The following is a 14,720-nucleotide window of genomic DNA, read 5'->3' as shown; positions in this document are numbered from 1 at the left end:
GAGAGAGAGAGAGAGAGAGAGAGAGAGAGAGAGAGAGAGAGAGTACGAGCCAGGAGTTCGACGTAAGAACGTAGGAAGGAACGAGAACCCGGCGTGTCGCTCGCGCTTGCATTGCTTTTCGAAGCTCGCGCGCGATCGGTCGCACGCTCGCGAGGTACGTGCATGGTACAGGCTCGTAAGACGTAGACGCACACACGTGGTGAGAGGGAAAAGGAGAGAAGATCCCTCGGGACCCGTTCCACGCTTTCTCTCTCTCTCTCTCTTTTTTTTCCTCTCGCGATCGATGTTATCTCGCGACGAGGATTCTTCTTGCGCGCGAGAAAGTGGCCGGCATCTCGAGATCGAGATCGAACCCGCGGAAAAGCGCGAGTGCAGTTTTTTCTTGGCGGTATCGATTGATACCCATAGCTTCGATTCGGCGATTATTATGCTCGTTGATCTGTGAGATCTCGAACGCAAAGAAGAAACCGCGGGAAAAGGCGGAAGAGAGACTGCACGGAAGAGTTCATTGGGCAAAGAATTGAAGAAAGGGGGGTCACCGGAGAAAGGTAATCTGTACACTGCATTGTCGGATTTCCGTGATTGCATACGCTTCATGTGCGATCATTTCTGCGAAATTTCCGGACGAATGCATCGCGAATTACAAAGGATTATGCGATTTGAGGTTCAATCTGCGCAATGGAACGGGAAATTCATAATCTGATTATAGACTGAATTGAGGATATGAACTCGAAATTTACCTCTCTGCAAACGAGCGTTTGCAAAAATTAAGATATTTTATGGAATATAAAATAAGGGTATTCTGTATTATTGTACGGAATTCTAGTTCCACCCTCCATATCGGATTATCATTATTTAAAAAGTGTATATAGAAAAGTATTTTAATATTTTAGATTTTAGAATACATGCAAAGAAATTAAAAAAAAATACGACAAGGCTCAGTTCTTGTTCAAAATATACGTTTCAGTTTTGTTTCTTTGACTTAATTTAATTATCTACATGCAGTGAATAACATTTTTAATTATTATTGTAATTCAATTATAATTAATACAATATATTTGAAAATATATTAATATCGCTAAATAGGATTGACGTGTCTTTTTATAATAAAACATCCAGTTATTCTACAATTGTTAAAATGTTTTTGATATTGAAAATATGTCGTTTACAGAAATATGTTTATTAAATTAGAAATGAATTTATCAGTTTCTGTCAAGACGTAGCAAATTTTAGGAAATATAACAGAAACAAGATAGATGAAATGTGATTGGAGGTAAAACGCGGCACCCAACCAAGTTGAATAAATAGAACTCCTGAATGTGTGTGGTCAAACAAGTCGATCTTATGATTGTCGATCCATAAAGGGTTGAACCAGAATTCCCGTACAATAAATAGTACCCCGTAGAGAATTTATATAGTAAATATAGGAGAACACATAAGACAAATAGACGATTTCTCGATGTATTACATCAATGAAATTCTAAGAAATGTAATTTTTTAAGTTATAAAAATATAAAACAGATTTTTAATAATAACATCGGAAAATATGATATTGGTTGTATTTGAAAAATATTAATTCCGATAAAATTTTTACAAATAAGTATGAAAATTTTTAATAATATTTGATTTCAAATAAACGAAGAAGTAAAGGAAGTTATTTGATTAAAGCAGATCTTGGTATCTAATAATATTAATAATAAGATTTACTTTAATCAAATAAAGCCTTTGCACCTTTGTTTATTTGTGTTATTCACATATAATCGAGTTTCTATTTTATTTTTGTTTATTTAATTTTAATTTATCGAGACTCGATAGTTTTAGAATAAAACATTCAAAAGAAGATAAAACATTGTGCAAAGGAAAATACTTCAGCAAAGACGGGGCGATACTCTTTTAAAATAAAATCTTCGTCGATTAATTTGAGAACAGCTTTGTAATCTTCGCCGCGTCTCTACGCGCGATTCATAAATAATGACGTCATCTACAATTACAATATGTATAACCATCGTGCGAATGACGATTAATACAACGTCTCGGGTGAGCGTTTATGGCTCTCGAGCGTCGTTGATGAATACTGTGTGAGGATCATTTTCCACCATTGATACTATATACTAGTACGATTAAAAACTCAATAGTTAGTGTATAAAATGATAGGAAAACATGAAGGGAGGTATCGCTGTAAATTTTTCGTGGCAAACAATATCTAATTAATAAATAATCGTCAGCAACCATCACACGCATTATACACGTTAAATCTTTCCCCTGACGGATTAAAATCATGCATGTAATAACCAGCCTTTCGGAACGTTTGCGAGAATTATGATCTCTATACTCTGTGCAATTACTTTGCTAGCCTGTGATAAGCTGAAATTGAATTGTGCCGTTGATGACGCTGTCGATTGGCGCCTAAGTTTAGCCCGCTTCTGGGAAAGCAATTTCAATAAACGGGCCGTAGGAAAATATGAGAGCGCACGTTCGAGACCGCCTCTACAAGCTAGTCCTACTCCTAAGTACATATGTACCTCTCTGCTCGCAACGAGTTAACGATCGATTCTTCTACGTGAGCCGTAGGGTGACTATTTTCCTGGCAACTGTTCTAACGTACCCAGCATCCGAAATAACGTGTTGCCGTTGAACATTTCGTGTCTCGCGAGAGATGCAATACAAGAAAATTGTTCGGCTGCCAAGGGACAAGGTATATACGCGCAAACACATGATGCCTCTCAGGGACAATTTTAATTTTAGAAGTATTTTTAATTATACGTACGTAAACTTTCTTTTACATTTATTTTTAACAATTTACAGACTTTATTACATTACTTTTTATGACTTAAATTATATTACATTTAACAAAAGTCGATACGTGGTAAAATTTTTTAAACACAACTAATTTCTCAATATGCACTACAACGCAGGAGATGTTGGCAGCTAGTATTTTATATTTTAATCACATAATAATTATTGAGAAATTAGTTATAATAATTGAGAAATTAGTTATATTTACATACTTAATAACATTTTTTTACTTTTTATATTTATTTTTCTAGCAGTTGTCTAGACTTCATTATAAAATAACATTATATTTTTTAGAACATCATTATTAAGCTTCAGTAAAAAGTATACCTGTTTTACAAAGGCTAATGGTCGTTTCTACTAATATAGATTAACTTTAATCTTAGTTTAACTTATTCTTTTATTTTTTTGTTCGTTCTAAGAACTAGAAAGAAAATAAGGAGTAACTCTTAAAAAGCAAGTAATATATTAAACCAAAATTAAAATTAATCTACGTAGGTAGAAACACGCACTGCCGTAAAGAACAGATATGTTTCTTAAAGTTTACGCAAGTATAATAATAATTATTTGTTTCAAACATTTCAAAAGCTCGTATATCCGCAAATCTATTACAAGTTCATTACAAACATCAAGTTTATTCAAGATATATTCTGAATTCTAATAAGTTTAATATTTCTCTCTCTCTCTCTTTCTCTCTCTCTCTCTCTCTCTCTCTCTCTCTCTCTCTCAATTAAGATTATTAAATTACGACAAATTTGATTTGCTTATTATATAAAGTCGCTTCTTCGATTAATTTCATAATATTCTTTAAAAGAAAATTAATTCTTCTCTCTAAAATCTTTGGACTGAAATCTCATTCTTCAAAATTGATTGAGTTACTTTTTTCAACATTAGCTCAATTGTTATTCTTTAGAATCAAATTTTATTTCAAAAATTTTAGATAGTTGTTTTACATATAATAATGAGTTTTTATAAAATTTATAATAAGTATGTTGTAAGCTTATTACAAAAATATATTCTTTGTTAAAGATAACCGTTACTTTAAAGGAAGAAAATAAATTGAAACTCATCAAGTAGGAACTAAGAAATCCTGGCCATAACGGTTTAAGCTGGAATCTTTTTAATAGTTTACTAATTTAAATATACATATATAGTATATATTAATTCACTTTAAATTAGTTAAAATTAAGAAGATCTCGGTTTAAATCGTTATGGCCAGGATTGCTTATTTTCTATTTAATGAGTTTTAAATTTCAAGGTACAATAATAATATTAAACTAAACAAAACAAAATTAAACAAAAAATATTAAATAAACAATAATAAGATTCTTATTGTTTACATCAGTCACCAGAAAGACGTCTGTTTCCATATATATATATATACTGATTATTGCGAAGAATGTTACTAAGGTCTTGCTAATCTAAAGGCTCGCAAGAGATTCGACTTCTGGCCGAGGTAATATTTTTCGCAATAAATAAATATATTTACAGATTTTTATCATATTAAGATCTCTCTAATAGATGCCTATTGAGCATCAAAAATTTAATTGTGATATTATTTTGATAGTTTAGTTGCGTTTTAAGTCCGGAACAATTTTGACACGTAATTCAAATGACTACAATATGTATGTATATACATATATGTATAGTATGTAGAGTGTTTCAGAAATAGGCCAAACTCTAAGAGTATATTCCATTTATTGTAAGGATAAAAAAGTCATATAAAGATGAATTCGGAAACGCTTCCTTTCCAAGTTATAAGCATTTTTTTATTTTATACTTATACCTATATTTTATCATATACTTGTATCTATTTTTTATTTTATACTGTATTCTATATTTTTATTACAGAAATTGCTGGAAATGATTTCCTTTCGCTACATGTGAAAAAAATACGAAATTTTTGTACGTCTTCGACAATCCATGCGACGTCGATGCGAAGCATGCATCGATGCGGAAGGAAATCATTTCCAGCAATTTGTTTTCTGTAATGAAAATATAGATATAAGTATAAAATAAAATATTGGTATAAGTGTAAAATAAAATATAGGTATAAGTATAAAATAAAAAAATGTTTATAACTTGAAAAGGAAGCGTTTCCAATATTTATATGATTTTTTTTTATTCTTACAATGAATAAAATATGCTCTTAGAGTTTAACCAACTATTTTCGAAATACCCTGTATATTAATTCACTTTAAATTAGTTAAACATTAAAAAGATCCCAGACCCCCCTTAGACTGTTATGACCAAGATTTCCTATTTCTTATTTAATGAGTTTCAAATTTTATGATCCAATAAGATTCTTATTAAAAATAAATTGAGTGACCACTTTTCTTAGCAATGGAATGATATTTTTTTGTGTAGCAATCATGAAGAGATAACGTTATTTTGTGATAAAATATAACCGGTAAAATAAAATCCATCGTACATTGATAGACATCGACGTGCGTTAAATTCAAAATAAATTCTCGCGTAGCAATGCGTTGAGATAAATTCTCAGATGCCCAACGTGACACACTGACGTATCGACATTCGCGTATTCCTTGCAACAGGATATTGAGTGCCCCGTGCATTAATACTCTCGAAGGTTGTCCGATCGATCGAGAAGTTCGCCCCGATGCGGGCTAAATAATTACCGTTTTCCATTCCGGCGCGGCGGTGCAATCGCAATCACCTCGAATTTTATCGATTTTTCGTAGCCCGGCAGGCTCTCATTGTGCGATTATACGTATAATTCATCGTCGTGGCGCGCCGTAAATGCGCCCGCCGTTTCGCCGTGTATAATATTACGTTTATTACGCGTTTATTTCTCGATATACGACGACGGCGCCAATCAGCCGCGGCCGCAATGTACACGCCGCGCACATTCGGTGTACATTTGCGGATAGGTGCTATCGTTCCGCGCAAGATTTTATTTCCTTCAAAGGAAATACGTAGACGCGTCCGATCCTCCTCGTGATCCAGCCAGATTAGAATTGCGGATCGAGTATTTATAGCCTTCGTGATTGCATAGGTAGGAGACGCGCGAGGAATGCACTTCGGGGATCATCTCACGGAGCTTGCAATCGCAAGACGTATATGCCGGCGAAAAGTATCGTAAGATTCAGTTTACCTTCGTGACACGGTGCAATTTTCATCCTCATTTTTTCCTTACCGACTCGACTATCGATTTTCAATAGGTCTCGATATTTATATTCACTTTTCTCGATGCTTTGTTAACGTTTATTATTCTGTTCCCAATATCTTATACATTATATAATTATTAGTCTTCATTACTTCGCCCATTTGATATTTTTGCGACGCCAATGAGACTGTTAAACATAACATTTTACACGGTCTATTTACCCGTATTTATCGCTGTTGTTTGTTTGTTATTTTGCTTTAAATTTTCCGTGCTAACGGTACAAAATTTCCTCCTGTCTTGCGGCAGAAATGCACGCATGAGTTGTCCGATAAATTACGGAAGCTGGCTTCGATCCAGTATACCTGGATCGGCGATACGTCCCGTCTAAAATTGAGAGATCTCGTTGAGATGCAATGTGGAGAGCCTTAATTTAATCATTTAACTAACGACGCAGTCAATCATACTAATCACCAAGTCGCACCAAGTCGCGACATTATGTACAGACGTCAAACTATTGTTTGGATCTAGAATTTCTTATCGGGCAAGATAATTTCAATCTTTCCACTCGGCAGCGCTTACATTCTGCGATCGCAGACTGCATTTCGCCGGCGAGTGATATCCCGCCGCGATAAACGCGCGATCATTTGCCGGAGATACTGATCGCACGGAGGAGGAAACGATCCCACGCCGCGTAATAAAACGACCATAATGATCCGCGCCCAGTGACGGCCACTCGGCGCGCCGAGAGGCGCACAGGATTAATATCTACCTCAAGCAAGAAAGTGCGAATGAATGGTGTCGCGCGAAAATGCACGATCTCCGGCGTCTTTTTACCCGGAAACACCGCGGTGTACCGTAGTTCCCACAACAATTAACCGCGGTTCAAGAACCTTCGTCACGAAGCTACACCCGCTAATGAGCAGAAAGAGCAGCCGGTAACAATGACAGTCCTCGACATTGGAGGTTAAAAGCAAGTGTGTCGGTAAGCTGATTACTGAAAGATATTTAACCCGCCGGAGCTGATGACAAAATCTGTAATCACGGTTACAAAAAACCTAATCAATTTATAGAACTAATTAATTAATTTATTAGTTTGTATGTTATATTTGTCATTCACATGTATTAGTACTAAGTACCGAGATCCGCCTTTGATCGAAAATGACATCCTTCTCTCTTACTTGTGTTTAAACATTTGTATTTCACTTAATATTGCGCATTTAACTTATGGTAATTAAAAGATACTAATTAATTTGGAGGAAAATAATTAATTCATATTGAAGAGAATGAGTACTAAGTATATTTTAAGAATAATACAAATTTGCAGTAACTCTCTCTGAGAAAATTTAATTGTTTGACATACGAGTATATAAAAGAATGAATAAGTATATTTTAACAAGAGTAATACAAATTTACAGATGTAATTTGAAGAAAAATATATTGTGCGTTTGAAATTTTTGACAAAAAGATTTATCTCTAATCGAATGAATCCAAGAGAGCCACCGTCAACTTCGAAGAGTTCAAAATTATACAAGATTAGAAAGAGAGAGGGGGAAGAGGGAGAGAGAGAGAGAGAGAGAGAAAGAGAGAGAGAGAGTTGATCTCACCTCTTTATTAATAATAGTAACGATAAAACAGTAAAAAATATAATTAGTAATGAAACGATGAACACTCTATCTAATAACGTATTGCGAATATTGCAGTCTATAAAGTGAGCACGTAATAGGTGACAATTAGCCCATTCGAGTTACTAAATCACCTAAACAGGTTCTATTCGTTAAATAACTTATTACGTCTTCTCACTCAAACCATACGAGTAAATATGAAAAAGTAATAAAAAGGCGAATTCCATTGACATATATTACAAAACGATAAAATATGCTGGAATCCCGATAGATAGTTCTCGTAAACTTAAGTCCTAAGTAGTCGTGTCGTAACCTGAGGAAATCTTGAAAATGTTTACTGTGTGTTAAGTGGCTCTTAACACGAGCGTTATAAAATGTCGAATTAAATCGCGCCGATATTAAAAACTCAACGGAGAGATACAGAAGCTTGTGTCATTTTCATTAAATAGTAAATATATGAACATCCGCTTTTGCGCGAGACGCCGCGAGAAAACAGTTCGTTAATAAATTAAGCTCGCAAATTATTTATTATCTGTGACCTTAACACGTGTAATTCTTTTACAATCGCGAATTATCTGGAGAACATCTGTTATCTGTAGTACCGTTATAATATTCCCGGAGGTGCGGACAGGCTTCGTGTGTACGTATAAAGATGAATCTCTGCCGATGCACGCGGTCGCGCAAAATGTTAATAAATATTCAGCGTGTGTCGAGCATTATCGAAGGCTGCGGAAGTAATGGGATATCTTCTCTTGTAACCGAGTGCCTCATTAAACAGTTAACGGGCCTAATGCAACTAAATCCTACATGGAGCTCAATCTAATTCTCTCCCCATGTATGTAAGTACGGGACAATCTCGTTACAACTTTGCGCAACTACAAATTGAGTTTGTGTCCATACAGGTGAATTGGCGTGAGCATTGGTCTGGAATTAACTCAATCCTTGTAGAATTTAGCAATGACAATGTATGTTCCGAGGATACTACTATATGCGGCCTGTTAGAAAATAAGCCGTCCACATATTTTTGGATATGGTTATCTAGGTTATTAAAGACATCACCTAAAATTGAAAGCTAGCTTGGGAGAAATTTGAAGTATATTTTATAATATTTTTAGTGTTTGCTATTTATGTGGCTTTGTATAGAATTTGCTAGAATTTGAAAAAATTTCTGATATTTCTATGGCTCTTTAATGCCACTATGGGTATGATATACTCGGCCGTGTGTTTTTTTTTTTATACGCTAACTTTTGTTAACTTTATGTGCTAACTTTATATGCTAACTTTTTTATTAATAAAGATACATACATTTGCTTGTTATCGTTTCAATTGAAAAAGTATTTAAATAAAGTTAATAAATCGAGCCTGTAATGATAACAAATAATAAAAGCGAGTCAAATTAAATATTTTTTGGAGATGTTAATTATTTAATCTTTTTTTGTTATAACGCATTTGTATTATTGATCCTTTCTAATTTTTTTCGATAAACGTTACATTTGACATCTTATATTTGATAGCTCATCTTAATTTGATTTTTGTTTTTATCATAATATGTTAATTTTTGTGTGATATTTTTACACCATCCGGTGTATTGTTTACGTATAGTGGCACTGAAGGGTTAATTGAATTAAAAACGTACACGTTTTCTACAATTAACGCGGATATTAAATGTTGTCTTGCAAAAATTAAACCCTTTTAGTGGAATTTTCCATCTACGATGACGTATACGGAGGAATTTCACTGTAATACCGCCGTACAATATATTGCGTGATACGTATCTCGAAAACTGGAACGCTGAAAGGATCGCATCGTAATGCGCGTGGCGGCCTTGCCGAAAAGTCTGTAGCTTACGAAATACTACGTGGCGGCATCGCCAGGGTGTGGTCTCCGCAGTTTCTCTCGTTACGTCACCACGAATACACACAGCCGGTCTAGTCGTGCACTTTCCGCGGTGGTTGTCATCCCGATTCCGATGCCGCGCTCTTCCTTGTTGCATTTCTGCATCGCACCATTCCGCCCTTACATGCGAGGAATCATCCTTCTGTGAATTACGCGTACGGAGCACGTTATCACCCGGCGGAATTTAATTGGCATTCTCTCATATTACTTGGCAGATTCGCCGGAAGGCAATGTTGTATTACGTGGCAGCGATGTCTCTCGAATGCATTCTGCTACAATCTTCTTATTTATCGAAAGCAATTACACATATATATCGCGCATAGCTGGATGAAAGCTTGTCATTTATCAAATTGCGTAGAATTGATACAGATACTGATATAATAGTAATTATAGAAGCAATAATTGAGAAGAATGAAAAATATTTATCGTTAGGTTGATAAAAAAAGGAGCAATTAGATGGATAAGTTGCTGCTAAGAGTTTCTAGCCAACGTATAATAATTTTACGATAATTTTTGTTCGATTTATTTTTTATGTTTATGTTGTAAGTTAATGAAATTCTTGTTATAATGAATTTAAGTGCTAAAAAATATTAAGTATTGTACTAAAATTTATGTATAAAGAGTCTTTATCTATGCAGTACAATAAAATTACTTAGTGACCGTAAACTTTTCGCAGACACCGTATGTGTAATTTATATTTGTAAAAGTCCGTCTTGTCCCGAATGAGAAAGAACGTCACTGTCTTAATGGCAAAAATTTGCATTTACCGTGCGTTGAATACATCGTCAATAATTGCGCGTCTCGTTTTTAGAGTTAGTTGAGCACGTATTCAAGGCTCGATATCACAAGAGAGTGTGCTATAGTTTGTGATACAAGCTACAGAACATGATTGCGTAATAATCCATCAAACAATGTGTTATGCAAAACGAATAATTACTATCATTATCATATCTAACTGATCCATATCTAACTGGAACAAATTACACGATTAAAAAGATTTTGGAAAATAATCTTTTATATCTATACGTGTAGAATATATTACGATTTAATTTAAGTTAGAATAATATAAAAATGCTGGAATTTTCAAATAAATAGATACATCATTCAATGCGATCTGATGATTATCTTATTACAGATTGAAATTATAATTATATTCTTTTGTAATTCAGAGGTAAATAATGAGTTATTTATAAGACTATAGCACTTCATACGGTAATGGATTTTTAGATAAGAAAAATAATTTTTTATTTAAGAGTGTACTCGAGAAGATTTAAATCTCAAGTTTGCAAACGTATATAAGATGAGCTTATCGTTTCGAATAATAATTTCGATTATGCGGAAGACCTTCGCGCGTTTCTTGCGATTTTAGGGGGTCTTTTTGCGGTGCGTGTCAAATGATATCGCGCCGGCGGTTCTTTAAAGCCGACGACAACGTCTGCCGCGTTCTTTCGTGACCTAACTAATGCGTGGCTCTACTACGTATGACTCAGCGAATAACAATCTCATTCACTGAGAAACGAGTATCGCGATAAACTCACATAAACGCTTTCGCAATGTCGTCGTTTCGGAGAAGAAGAAAATTTCTAGGATGGGAAAGCGTTTTGCTAATTGGAGCCATTCGCTAATCGTGCGATATCTTGTTTTTTTTTTCTTCCTCCTTCTCTTTGCGGTGCGTGTTCGCTATGAAGACTTTTACTGTGCGTAATGGGAAGCACATGATACGACCAGTATTCAGTTGGAAATAGAGAATTAAAAGTTGGGAATCGAAAGTGGAGATTTAACGTTGACAGCAGACATGAGTTGAAAATATAATTAACGAAGATTAAAAAACTGAATGCTGAAAATTCAATGATTGAACCGAATGATTGAAATTAAAAATTTTATCAATTTCGAACTCATTTAGTTCTGAATGTTGATGTTCTCATTTTTCAATTTTATTTCAATTTTATTTCACTTTTTTGTTATTAAAAGTCTCAACTTTTGATTCCCAGTTTTTAATAACTTTGTTGGACTATCAAAATAATTTTGAAAAAAAATTTATTATATTTTAATAAATATTTTTTTGAATATTTACTTACAATAAATAAATATTTACTCAATGAAAAAAAATGATAATTAAATCAAATTAATAGTTTTTATAAATAAATATATATATGTTAATATTCAGTAAATATTTACTTGCAAATATTTAAACAATATTTATTTGTATTAAGATAAATTCTTTTTTCAGTCTACATAATTGGTTTTGTTGGTGGATCAATTATTTTCAGATCTGAATCTTACAGATAAGCTAAATATTTAGATTTACTTTTGCAGAACCGTTCTTTCCATGTATTCTCTAAGGTAGCAGTTCGTGTCGAATTAAAAATAAAGTAATACTAATAAGCGTTGCTAACAAGAGTTGATTGCGAGATTTAAGAGCTGTACGAACAAGCTTACTTTCGAAATTATTGTGTTTAGGTTTCCTTGGTGAAATCAGTCACGCAAATAGTATACGTGCGTCAATGGTGTTTCGGATTGCTTTCCATCGCCCACTCCTATTCGTACTTAGAAGTCGCAGCGTAGAATGCACAGCACGTCGTGTGAGAATGATTTCATCCGCTATTTCCACGGATTCGTGAATTCTTAGTGGGTGGTTGATAATTTTGTTTTAAAAACACTTGATGAGAGAGTTTATCTCGATATGGAGATCGGCATATCAATTACACGCTGAAACGTATCGTCGTTGAATCTCGTTGCACTCTTCATTGTCAGTTAAATGCGATTAAATGCGATTTCCTGGAAGTGAGGCTGTGCAATTATTAAATGCGATGCATGATACCGATCCACGCGATTTATGGATCGCCAGTGAGTGGGATTGCCCGTTTTAGAAGCCGCCATTGATTAACCTGCGGTGACATTATGATTTATGTCCCATCACGGCTTCAACAGTATCCGAATGTACACAGTGGAAAGCATTTGGGAGTCCTTCGCAGTTACTTTGCACTGCAAATCACTTTTTGGACAACCGTACTAGAAACGAAATTTTCTTTCCCGCGAATGTCGTGACTCGTACTTTTTTTTAAATTGATTCTATAATAACAAATTCTACGTTTTGATATCTATAATGTTTGCATCTTACGTTAAAAAAATTCAAATGAGATTAAAAATAATATGTACATACGTTATTATTAAATCAATAACGTCGACTTGATCGTTTAATCTATCAAGTTCTTGAAATATAGAATATTATGTGTATGATATGTATATACACATAATAATACGATTGTCGGATGTGCTGTCACATTCCATGAGAGACACCAATGGGACAGATCGCTGCTCTATTTTCCTTTCTTGCTGGTATAAATAGATCCTTTAATACATCGTGACTCGAGACTTGGCTGTTGTTTCGAGTAGTTTTATTTTTATTTTTCCCGATGCCGGTGAAAAAATATCTGACCGTCTATTTCGGTTGCTTGAAGCTGGATATTGGTGAGAGTTTCCTGTGTATCACAACACGCATCGAGCAAATGATACTGGTTTTGGTCGATAGCGGGAGTTTAACATTAATAAATAATATAAACTGGTTACTTTTTATATATAGTTGAATTAAAAAATTGTTTTCATTTTTAATTTCTTTTTATTAATTTTGAAAGTTAATATTAATTAAACACACTTCTAAAAGTATTGACTGACAGTTCCATGGTTGGCATCTCTTTGAAGGCACATCACGTCGATTCTGTCGTATTATCAAATCGCGACACGCTTCAGATTCATTTTTACAAGAATGCCGACATTCTCGGAACGAATAGAGACGGTAAATTCCTCCAAACACCCGGTGCAGTCCCAGCGGCTAACTTCTTGGTGGCTGACCACAATTTAAATACGAGAAAGAATACGCTCGCAATTGTGGTCGTGTAATCTCGCATGGTAAAAATTATAATTTCAGAGTTTCTCGCATAATACGAACGTGCGCACGTTTAATTGTTCTTTCACTGGAACATACATAAACGCACGGGAGTGATTAATGTCCTACAATTCGGTGTCGAAATAATAATTAGATATTAAAATAGCATAGTCGGCAGCAATCGTAATCCAATTAAGTCTCCTGTTTCTCTATCGGATTTTACACACAGCACACACAGAATGATTCACACGGAATGAAATAATTCGAGACGTGTGCTTGTTTTCGACTTTAATATCTGTAGAGTTACGATCGTCGTGAAGCGTTTTCCCTGTTTCATAATGGTGTATTGATAATACTTAAAAAATCAAAACAGTATAAATATTGTTACGTGGCACTATTTTCTCCGTAAGCAATCAATATTCAAAGATCATTTCCGCGAAGGCAACGGATAGCTGAATACTTAGATACGTGTTGTTGCGAGCGAAAGTGATATGGATGTATAATCGATAAAAATAAATTTTGTTGACATTAAGAATAAATCAAGCGGCGATATGACCGCCCACGTCTAACATAGTGCCTGCAACTACTGTTTTAAAGGTGCCTTGAATGTATTGTTGATATTTCGTCTGCAATCATATTTTTACTTTCTCTGACTTCTGTTATCTTACTATTTTAATAGACTTTCACAAAATGTGGAAAAATGAAGTTACTTTTCAACATGTTTATTACATTAAATTTTCTTTCGCTTTGTTTAACGTGCCGACTCTTAACGGCTCTTTATCATTTTGATTTTATTATTTCCATTACATTTTCAAATAATTTATTTTTAACAGAATATTGCAGGAAGAAGAACTGGATTTTACTCTTTTATATCGGAAAAATTAACCAGTGATATTTCGCTTTTACCAAAAAAGATCCTGATTGCACAGACGGAGGATTAAAAAGACCGATAATGTTAATGTATTTTTATTTTAATAGAGAGAGTAATATATAGAGATTAATAGCAATCGTAAAGGTTACTCGTAGAATGGCAAGTTTAAGGTTAAACAGTTCTCTGAGTTCCTCTACGTTATGTATGTTAAGTTCAAGTCAATTTATGCGCGTTGCACTTTCACTTTATATATATTATATTGATATATGAGCGGTATCTTAAGAACATTCAAGTATGAAATCATCGCGCAAGATTTGCATTACATTTATCAGTATTTGCATAAGAGTACGATGATTCATACCGCAATGTAAATATTGAAATACTTTTTCAGATAAACGGACCATCTGCTCTTTAATCTCGTTTCATCAATTTCCTTGTTTGAATATACATTTCGTTACGTGGTTCAATACGAATTTCAATACATATCTAACGTCGAATCTGAAATATAATCCATAGTATATCTTG

At 34.1% G+C, this 14,720-nt stretch overlaps 2 protein-coding genes across 2 annotated transcripts in view; one reads left to right on the top strand and one right to left on the bottom strand.

The window, feature by feature from the left end:
- LOC108751245 (synapsin) overlaps positions 1–14,720 on the bottom strand; it is a 44,187-nt gene that overhangs the window by 6,453 nt on the left and 23,014 nt on the right. The gene's annotated exons all lie outside the window — the stretch shown is intronic.
- The window catches only part of LOC108751244 (metalloproteinase inhibitor 1), a 31,817-nt gene continuing 17,222 nt past the window's right edge, over positions 126–14,720 (top strand). The window contains exon 1 of the mRNA XM_018491328.1: positions 126–548. The gene's annotated coding sequence lies outside the window, so the exon portion shown is untranslated. The remainder of the gene's footprint in view (positions 549–14,720) is intronic.

This window comes from Trachymyrmex septentrionalis, unplaced genomic scaffold (assembly GCF_001594115.1).
Source record: "Trachymyrmex septentrionalis isolate Tsep2-gDNA-1 unplaced genomic scaffold, Tsep1.0 scaffold42, whole genome shotgun sequence".
NCBI lineage: Eukaryota > Metazoa > Arthropoda > Insecta > Hymenoptera > Formicidae > Trachymyrmex > Trachymyrmex septentrionalis.
Note: the sequence above shows the minus strand (reverse complement) of the source record. Positions and strands in the feature narration are given on the sequence as shown.